Below are 9,485 nucleotides of genomic sequence, written 5' to 3' on the forward strand. Positions count from 1 at the left end.
GACGCTGGTGCCACAGGGCTCCACAGGATCCACCGGCGTCTTCGTCCCTTTGGCTCCACATCAAAGAAAGCTGCGCCGCGGTTTGAATTATAGACAGCAAGTGTGCAGTCATGCTTCACGCGGCATCCCAGCTCCCAACGCGATTAACCCGGAGCAGGGCGGGATAAATTACTAAACCAACAGCTAAGATGTCAGCAGCAGAACAAGAGGTCACTGGTTTCGTCATGGTTTTTGACAGCTCAATCTGTCCGGCAACTCCAGAGTGTGAACACGAACAGTAAAAAAACAAACACACTGAGTTTAAGCCTTGGAGAGCATTGGAAAATTAAGCCGATTTCTCTGCCTGTCCCACTATGTTAGAGCAGCAGGATAAATCGGTGTTTTCACACATGCATTGAGAGATCTGCACAGTAGAGAGGACAGTGAGGGTTAGTAGAAGCAGCCACACATTGGATAGAGCTGCTGCCATTAGTCCAACAGAAAGTTGTTTCCAAGTCAACCTTAAATATATTGTCGGGGATTTTCGACCTGCTCTCTCCACTTTAAAACAAAAAAAAGCACAACCCTGTACCCGCTCCCAAGAGGGAACATCTATTACAGACATCCAAAGTTCCAAAAACCAATTTCAGGGAGTTGCTTACCCCCCCACCCCTTTTCAACAACTGTTTTCTAAATAACAGTAATTTCTTAAACATAAAACAGAGCAGTATTGGTCTTTTATTTTCAATTTTCAATACTTTCAATCTTGTAGCTTTGGACATCAGTTGCGCTTTCTGTTTTTCATGGCACTTCATCATACAGTGCTCCTCGCCTCTGTGTCATCCTTCCTCACCATGGCTGGTTCTAGACAGGGACCAACGGGGACCAGTGCCCCTGTAGATCATGTCCTGGCCCCTGTACTGAAGACATAATACTAAAAGAAATTCTATTGATGATCTGCACTGGAACAGACATGATTACTGATGGGTCCTTTGGATCTATTTTATTCTTTTTCTTTACCAATGTTTTACTAATTATTCAAAAACAATAAGGTGATAGCTTCTGTTGGATTGAGAAAGGATCCCAGTTTTCATCTGCTAAATGGTTTTTTCTCACAACAAAAAAAAAAAAAAAAAGCTCTATTTTTACAGATGAATTTAAGTTTTTCTTGAGTTCTAATCTAAAATTTTATAGAAAATGTTAGTTTAACTGAAATTAAGTCAAAAATATGTAAAATTCTTCAATAATAAATGTATATTGACATCATAATGCTACGTTCACACCGGACGCAGCAGAAGCAGCGAGTTTACATGTAAAGTCAATGGTTGACGCGCGTCAAGGCGCAGCAAAAGGTCCCACAGCGAGATCTGAGCTGCAGCCGCAGAGCGTCTGAGCAGCTGAAGCAGCGCATCGGGAGCGTTCAAGCATCTGACACGCGTGACGCACCGCAAACGCGCTGCTGCTCGAGATGGAAAAATTGAACTTTTGCTGCTCGACGCGCTGCTTCAACCAATCAGAGAAGCTGATCTGGGAGCTGGCAGGGAGACAGACACAGCGCTGATGATGCAGAGCGCTATGATCACTCCTCTGAAACAGTTTATTGACGCCTAAATTAACTTGAAATGCTGAAACCTGCCGGTAGAATATGTTGGCTTTTATTATCCTGGTGCCTGCAGTTTGGATTATGTACATGAAAACCACCAACCAGAAGAACCGTCCTAATTAGATTAAAACCTCAGTTCTGACGCGCACCAGGCAGCACATACCAGGGTGTAATAAACTCACACATCTTCAATGATAATTATCCTAACAATTTATATAGCAACTTTTACAGACATATAGGTCGCAAAGTGCTTCACAAAATTTAAATACAAATAAAATAAATTTACAGTCACAAAACAACATAAAACAAGCACCTCATTTACAGCTTTTTCTGCCTCCAGAAGCTTCATATTTTTACTTTTGTCAAAATGATCCATTTTGTATCATTTATATATTATATATTTTAGTCTCAATTTAGGCAAGTTCAGTTTCACACATCAGTTTAAGTGTCGACTTAAACTGATGTTTAAGGAGAGGTAATTCAGAGAACTGATTTTATGCCTAGTTTACCCAACTCAGATGTTTCCTAAGTTAGAAGTGAAAACTTTTCAAAATAATTGAAAAAAGCAGCTTAGCTGTCAAAGAGAAATAAAATGCATTACAGATAAGGAAAGGTTTTAAAAGGTCAATTTGGTCTTAATGGTCTTAAAAGGCCTGAATGTGTCCAAAACTGCAGCATCAAACCCCATTAAGTGTGTATTCTTCTTATCAACTGAAGAGAAATATATTCAGAACTCCTGTTTTTTGTATAAATGAGAAAAATCTTTTAATCCATTCATTTTCTGTTGGGTTTTAGAGAGTCCCATGAGGAAAAAAAAAAAAAGTGGCCCATTAGTTTTCTCGTGCATTAAATGTTCTGTCCTTTCAGAAAAAAAAATCTACTTTTTAAAAAGAAAAACAAATCTGTGCATCTTTCCTTTCCCCCCATTTCAATACTAAAGCTGCTCTAGAACTGAAACACAAACGATACAGCTTAGTTTTACATAAACCTAAAAAAAGGCCATTAATTCTTCAACCATTTCATTATTTGAATTTATTTGATGTTTATCAGAAATCATTCTACCAGTTACTACCTTTTTCCAGCATCTTCCCCAAACTTTCATCTTGCTCAAGCGCTCACTTTCCTTTCATCATCACAACACAAGCATGATCTTCGTTCAACCACAGGAAAAAATGCAGCAGGTTATCAGAGTATCAGATAAATAAAGTATGATTCAGGCCAGGCTATTAAAGCTCAGGAGACATATGGGATGAATTTTGTGAAGACGAGGACAAATACCAGAGCTGTGAGCTAAAGGTAACTAAAGAAAACGGCATCTGATATAAAAAAAAACATCAGATCATCAAAAAGAAGCATGCATGCACACTTGATTAGGCAGACAATTTGCCTGAAATGACGGCGAAGATAGACATTGCCCTGCAGAAGGAGCAACCTGCCCAGATGCAGGCAGCAGCAGTGAGATAGCGAGCAGCTGTTACAGACAGCTGTCCCGGCCAGTTGTTTGCGAGGAATGGGAGGCAAGGATGAGGAATTCGACCACATTTCCAGGGACGGGGGGTTCAGAATGGGACAGACCTGGCTCTTTTCAAGATAACCGCTCCTATTCTAAATTGCAGGGTAAAAGCAAACACGCTCACAAGCATTTCATGTTGTCAGACGGCGTTTGATTAATCGCTGCGGAAAGAAATTAGGGTAAACACGCTGCAGATGGAGTGTTTGTTAAACAACACCTACAAGACGGCTGAGAGACCACACAGGGGTCTGAGCAGAAAGCATCCCAACGATAGAGCAGAGGTTTCTTTACTCAGATCATCACTGAAATATCAGCAGAAAAGGATGATTAGCTGCTGATGGACAAATTTGGTTCTATAGGAACAAATCCCACAAGGAAGCAGGGGATTCTCAGCACCCTGAGGGGCTGCTGGGTTAACAGAGGGAATAAGAGGAGTTAGAGGGACCCCTAGTGGCTGCTCCTGTAACACACAGGCATGAGGAAGATGCAGAGGAATGCAGGAGATAGAAAAACATGCCTTCAGGCTATTGTTTGCTCATCTAATGCCTTCAAGTTTTAAAACGCAGCTCCCAAAATGAAGCATTCTCACCGCAATGAGGGCGTTATGCTCGACACTATGGCTGCGTGTTTGATATTTACTTACTGGATATTCCGCAAAGGACCTGTCGTTTCCACTTGTATGGCTATAGGATGAGCTCAACTGGCAGCTTGTGAGGAGTCCTGATGAGAAAAAAGCAGGAAAAATAAATAAATTATTAGAGCATAAAGAAATAGATCACATTCAGGTTAATTTGGGTGATATTTAGGAAATTATATAGTTAGAGATGCACTAAAGTTTCACAATGATCGGGGCACAAAAAATGGACGAAAAGAAATGATATGAAATCCAAAGGAAACTCAGAGAACCTGATTTGTTTATCTTTTAAAGAGCCCAGGAGCTGCTACACCTGGAAATATATCCAGATTGGTTAAACCAACCATATCATTTCTTAAAGGCTGTAAAACGTTTAAATATATATTTGTTTGTGTCTTATTGTTATTTTTTTATCTTAAAGTGAGCTGCAGTGTGGCTAACTTTAGAGTCCTGCTCCTCTGATGCTGGGAAGATAAATGAAGGATGGTTCCCACAATAAAACACAAGAATTAAAAGAGAATAAAGTCTGCTGTTAAAATGGAGAGAATTGATATATAATAAATAACTGATTTTGATTTTAATGGAGATATACTGCTGTGATAATCCCAGAAAATATTTTAAAATAGATGCAGTTTTGTTTACTTTTTGAGGACATAGTCTGTTCCCACAGTCAGATCTTTAAATCCTCTGTAAACATGCAGCTTTAGCCTTATTTCAGTGAACATTTAACCAGCATTAATAATGCTGTCTGGGCAGAATAGCAGCGGATACTAATACACGCCGGTGGGTTTTATGAGGAAAAAGTTGCTTATTTGTTGTCCATTGTTTGAGTCCTGTAGTTTGTGGCTCTGTAGCTTCGGCCTCATGTCAATCCCAGCTGACCCAGTCCCAGCTAGCTGGCTCGGTTCCACTAAAGCCCAGAATAACTTAGAACTCATCCACAACACTTCTCCCATCACCACACTCACAATAACAGCTCAGGTTCAGCTTGAAAACAGCTCAGAGTTCAGGTTTTATCCTCCACCTCGCTAGCTTGGTCTGTGTTAGCTGAGTGGAGCTGCTAGCCAGCTAACTGCTGACCAAAACAGCTGGAAGCAACAGCGGCTGTTCGGACGCTCCTCTAACCGCAGAGCTGCATACTCACACAGGCAGCAGCGAGCTGGGAGAGCCCGGCTCAGAACCGGGAGGGACGGGGGGAGGTAAATCCTTTTGGTCCGGTGAGAGTTTTATTTCCCGGGATGTTTAACTTCCAACTGTTCAAGCATCAAACCATCATAGGAGCAGCTGCGCACTGAGCTCTGATAGTGGAGAGGAAGCACTGGAAGGTGGCCTGGAGGGCACTAGGAAGGCTCCTAGGAACGACACTAGAAAGGCCACTAGGAAGGGTCCTAAGTAGGGCACTAGGAATAAGGTGACCAGTAGGAATAAGGTACGACAGAGTATTAGAGCCAGTTTGGAGATTTTTCTTTATTTCTTATTTTGACAATAAAGTCGTAACATTACGAGAATAAAGTCATAACATTACGAGAAAAAGTTGTAATGTTACGACTTTATTCTTGTAATGTTATGACTTTATTCTGGTATTATTACGACTTTATTTTCTTAATGTTACACGACTTTATTCTCGTAATATTACGACTTTCTTCTTTTAATATTACGACTTTATTCTCGTAATATTACGACTTTATTCTTGTAATGTTACGACTTTATTCTGGTATTATCACGACTTTATTCTTGTAATATTACGACTTTATTTTCGTAATATTACGACTTTATTCTCGTAATATTACGAAAATAAAGTCGTAATATTACGAGAATAAAGTCGTAATAATACCAGAATAAAGTCGTAATAATACCAGAATAAAGTCGTAACATTACAAGAATAAAGTCGTAANAGAATAAAGTCGTAATATTACGATAAAAGTCGTAACATTACGAGAATAAAGTCGTAACGTTATGAGAATAAGGTTGCAATATTACGAGAATAAAGTCGTAACATTGCGAGAATAAAGTCGTGTAACATTATGAGAATAAAGTCGTAATAATAACAAAATTAGTTCTTAACATTACAAGAATAAAGTCGTAATATTACGAGAATAAAGTCGTAACATTAGGAGAATAAAACTGTAACACTAGGAGAATAAAGCTGTAACATTATGAGAATAAAGTCATAACATCACAAGAATAAAGTTGTAATGCCTGGATAGGAGAGCATTAGAGATTCCAACTCTGTAACTCTCAGAGATCCTTCACTCTTCATGTGTTGATAAAGTGGTTCCATGTGAGCTATGCTTTTGACACAAAGCAGTTTGTAGAATCATATTATTTCTGGTGAAACATTATCATTAATATTGATTAAAACATTTTATTAGATGTTAGTTATTTTAAAAAATAAGTTCAGGAAAAAGAGCTCTGTCTCTTGTTTGGTTTGCTCCAATTTTCTAAAGTGGAAATATTTTGTATAAATACTGCATAATGAAAAATTGTATTGTTTTTTTCTTTCCATTTAAAACTTCAAATCACTAAGTTCATTAATTTGAATGAAGATGAATTACCTGGAAACCCTATGAGGTAAGATCACTGTCTTACCTCATACAAACAAGCCATTTATGGACACATTAATTCACTGTATCAACTTGTTCAATTTTAATAACTGTCACAAGGGGGCAGTATAATTACATAGTCACCCTTCATATTTCTGTCTATTGCAAACCAGATAAAAACTCTAAAGAAAATGTGTAGGTTTAAAGTTCTTTTTTTTTACTATGTATCACAAATATAACCTTAACACATACTTTATTTTGTTTTTACATATTTTTGACTGAGAAAACAAAACTATTAAACCAAACCTGTGAAAAAGTATCTGACCTAATGAAATGGCAGGAACTCAATGTCATCAGGCATTGGAGATAATTTGCTATAATCTCTTCTTTGCAGAAGTTGTTTGTGGTTTCAGAACAGTCTGACTGGATTTACTTCCATTTATCTTGTTTTTTTCTGTCAGCAAAGACCTTAACCAGCATTTAGCATAAAGTGACAGACTGAAGTATGGAAGTTCTCTACCATTTTCTATTTTCCATGTCTGTTTGTTCAGTAGAGAGTGGAACTGCTGGTGAAATGAATCCTGTTTTGGCTTCACACCTGAAATGCTTTAGATACAACCTCTGATTTTTCTCTTCTATTTTTTAATTTCTCTAGTTTGAGACATGCGTTGATCTCTCAGCCATCCTAAATGATGTGATGCTGGCCAATTTAATTTAACCAAAACTTACTGGTTACATAATGATTTAAAAGGGCTATTCTAGTGTGACAGAAAAGGAAAGAAGAAATTCAATTCAGTTTATTTCTATAGCGCCAATTCACAACACATGTCATCACAGGTCACTTTACAGTTCACCAGATCATATAGTCCAATTGATTCAAATTTTTCTATCTAGTGAAAACCAGCTGATTGCATCGACTCATTGACTCGAAGGCAATCCCTCACACTAAGCATGCTTGTAGCGACAGTGGAGAGGAAAAACTCAGTTTAAAAGGAAGAAACCTCCAGCAGAACCAGGCTCAGTGTAAGCGGCCATCTGCTGAGGCCGACTGGGGTTCAAGAAGACAGAAGCAGAGATACAAAAAGCAGCTGTAAAAGTCGGCCCTAGAAAACACAGCCAGGCAGATGAGCTGCGAGCCGGCTCCAATGTCAGAGTCATGATCTTGGCACCGTAGGCTGGGTTTTACTCCTCTTCCTATTATCTTGTTCGCTCCACCCCAGCTAATTATCTTTCATCTGATCAACCTGTTTCTCCTACTATTTATTCCACTGGTTGCCAGCCCATGGGGCCAGATTATTCCAGCGTTTTGGCCTATGTAACTCTAGCTCTCTGACCTTTGTTCTGATTATCTGATTCTGACCTGTTTCTGCCCTGTGGATTCTTTGCTTTAGTAGTTTTCAGCCGTTTACCTGATCTGAGTTTGTGTTTCTACAGAGGATCGGGTTTATCCGTTAGTAAATTAAACACTTTCAAGCTCATTTAGATCTGTCTGTTTTGAATATGGGATCCAAGGTTTCGAGCTTCTGACAGTCAGAGGATGAAGAGAGCACTTCCAACCAGTCAGTCAGAGAAACAGGACTACACTTAAAAACAGGCCGGTCTCCAACATCTATAAACAAAGGTGTTGATGGCAGCAGCACAGCTGATATTTCTCTCCAGGCTGGTATTACAGCCAAACGGGAACAGATGACGTAAATTTACTGTGAGAAAAAGCAAAGAAAGCATAATGTTAGAGATTGAACTAACAGATTCTACAGATTGGGAGAATAGAGATATAATTAAGGAAGCAGAATGATGAAAAAGGGGTCCCTATGTCATCCAGCAGTCTAAGCCTATAGCAGCATAACTATAGAGATAGATCAGGATAACAGGACCCACTCTAACTATAAGCTTTAAATAAAATTTTTAGGGGGAGGGAAAACTTATAAGTCCTCCTGCAGCACATTTCTCAGAACAAGTGCAGATAACCAGTTTTATTAGAAGGAATCTCCATTACTGCCTTGAGTCTCCATGCAGGACATACTTTAGAACAACAAACCAACTGGGACCCTAGTTTATACTAACACTGCTCCTCTGTTTGGGCCATTTTCTAATCAAACACTTTTATTTTTTTATCTGACATTCCTTTAACCAGATAGGAAGTGGTGATAGAGAAAAAAAGCTTACATAACTGCAGAGGCGGAAAATAGAAAGAAAAAATGCAGACTTCAGCTGAACCAGCTCTGCAAAGCCAAACTAATGGTTAACAGGAGCGAACACTGTTTGTTTTAGTTAAAGTCTGCCATTTATGCATCTGCTAGGATAGCAGTCAGGTTCAACCTGGGTCTCATTTCTCTTTAATAAGGCCACATCAAAGAACCTGGTCCTTCCACATCTGTAACAAATGTAAAATAATTATGTTTACAAAACAGCAAAAGAACACAAGTGTTTTTTAACAAACCTGATCATCCTCAATCAATGAGGTGAAAATGATCCCATGGGCGAACGAATGAAGGGAAACAGGTGAAACAGCAGGCTGTGCTGAAGTTGGACAGGTGATTTATTAACCTGGATTAAACATGCTTCAATGGGGCATTTTATCGTAACCTATAGCTACAGTGGTCGTTCTATTAACTTTCTCTAACCTTGATCCAGTGTGTAATTGATCTGAATGAAACACCTGTATTTCTTTTACTGTAGCAAACGATAATTTAGATCTTAGCTCTGTTCTTTAAGTAAAAATCACTGCTCTGAGTCCTGAATGTTGATGTCATTTATCTCACAAAGTTCTTCAATTAAATAAACCACAAACACTGATCCATAGCTGGACATTTCCCTGTTAATTGTTTTGTTTGATACTGTTAATAATTTTATTTTTCTGTCCAGTTTATTCCAAAATAAAGACATAACCTCAAGGCCTTTTACACCTACAGCTGTTTAGAAAAAAAAATGTTAGAGATAAGAAAACATTTAACTTCCTTTGATGATCAATATTTTTGAATCACTTTGATATAGAAACCTTCCCTTCAGAAATGCCTGAGGAGACAGGGCTATTTTTTATTTTATTTTTTATTTTTTTGCAGGTTTTAGCTGTTTTTGTTATTTAAAATTCCCTTTTGCAAAAAACGGGACAGCCATAAACAAAATATGCTGGAAGGACTACTTTAAATTTTTGAACATGTGCAGCGTTTTCCCATTTTTTGTGTTGAATCCTGCTTGAGATTCGGTGAAATT

This window comes from Cyprinodon variegatus, unplaced genomic scaffold, assembly GCF_000732505.1.
Source record: "Cyprinodon variegatus isolate N-32 unplaced genomic scaffold, C_variegatus-1.0 Scaffold987, whole genome shotgun sequence".
Lineage (NCBI taxonomy): Eukaryota > Metazoa > Chordata > Actinopteri > Cyprinodontiformes > Cyprinodontidae > Cyprinodon > Cyprinodon variegatus.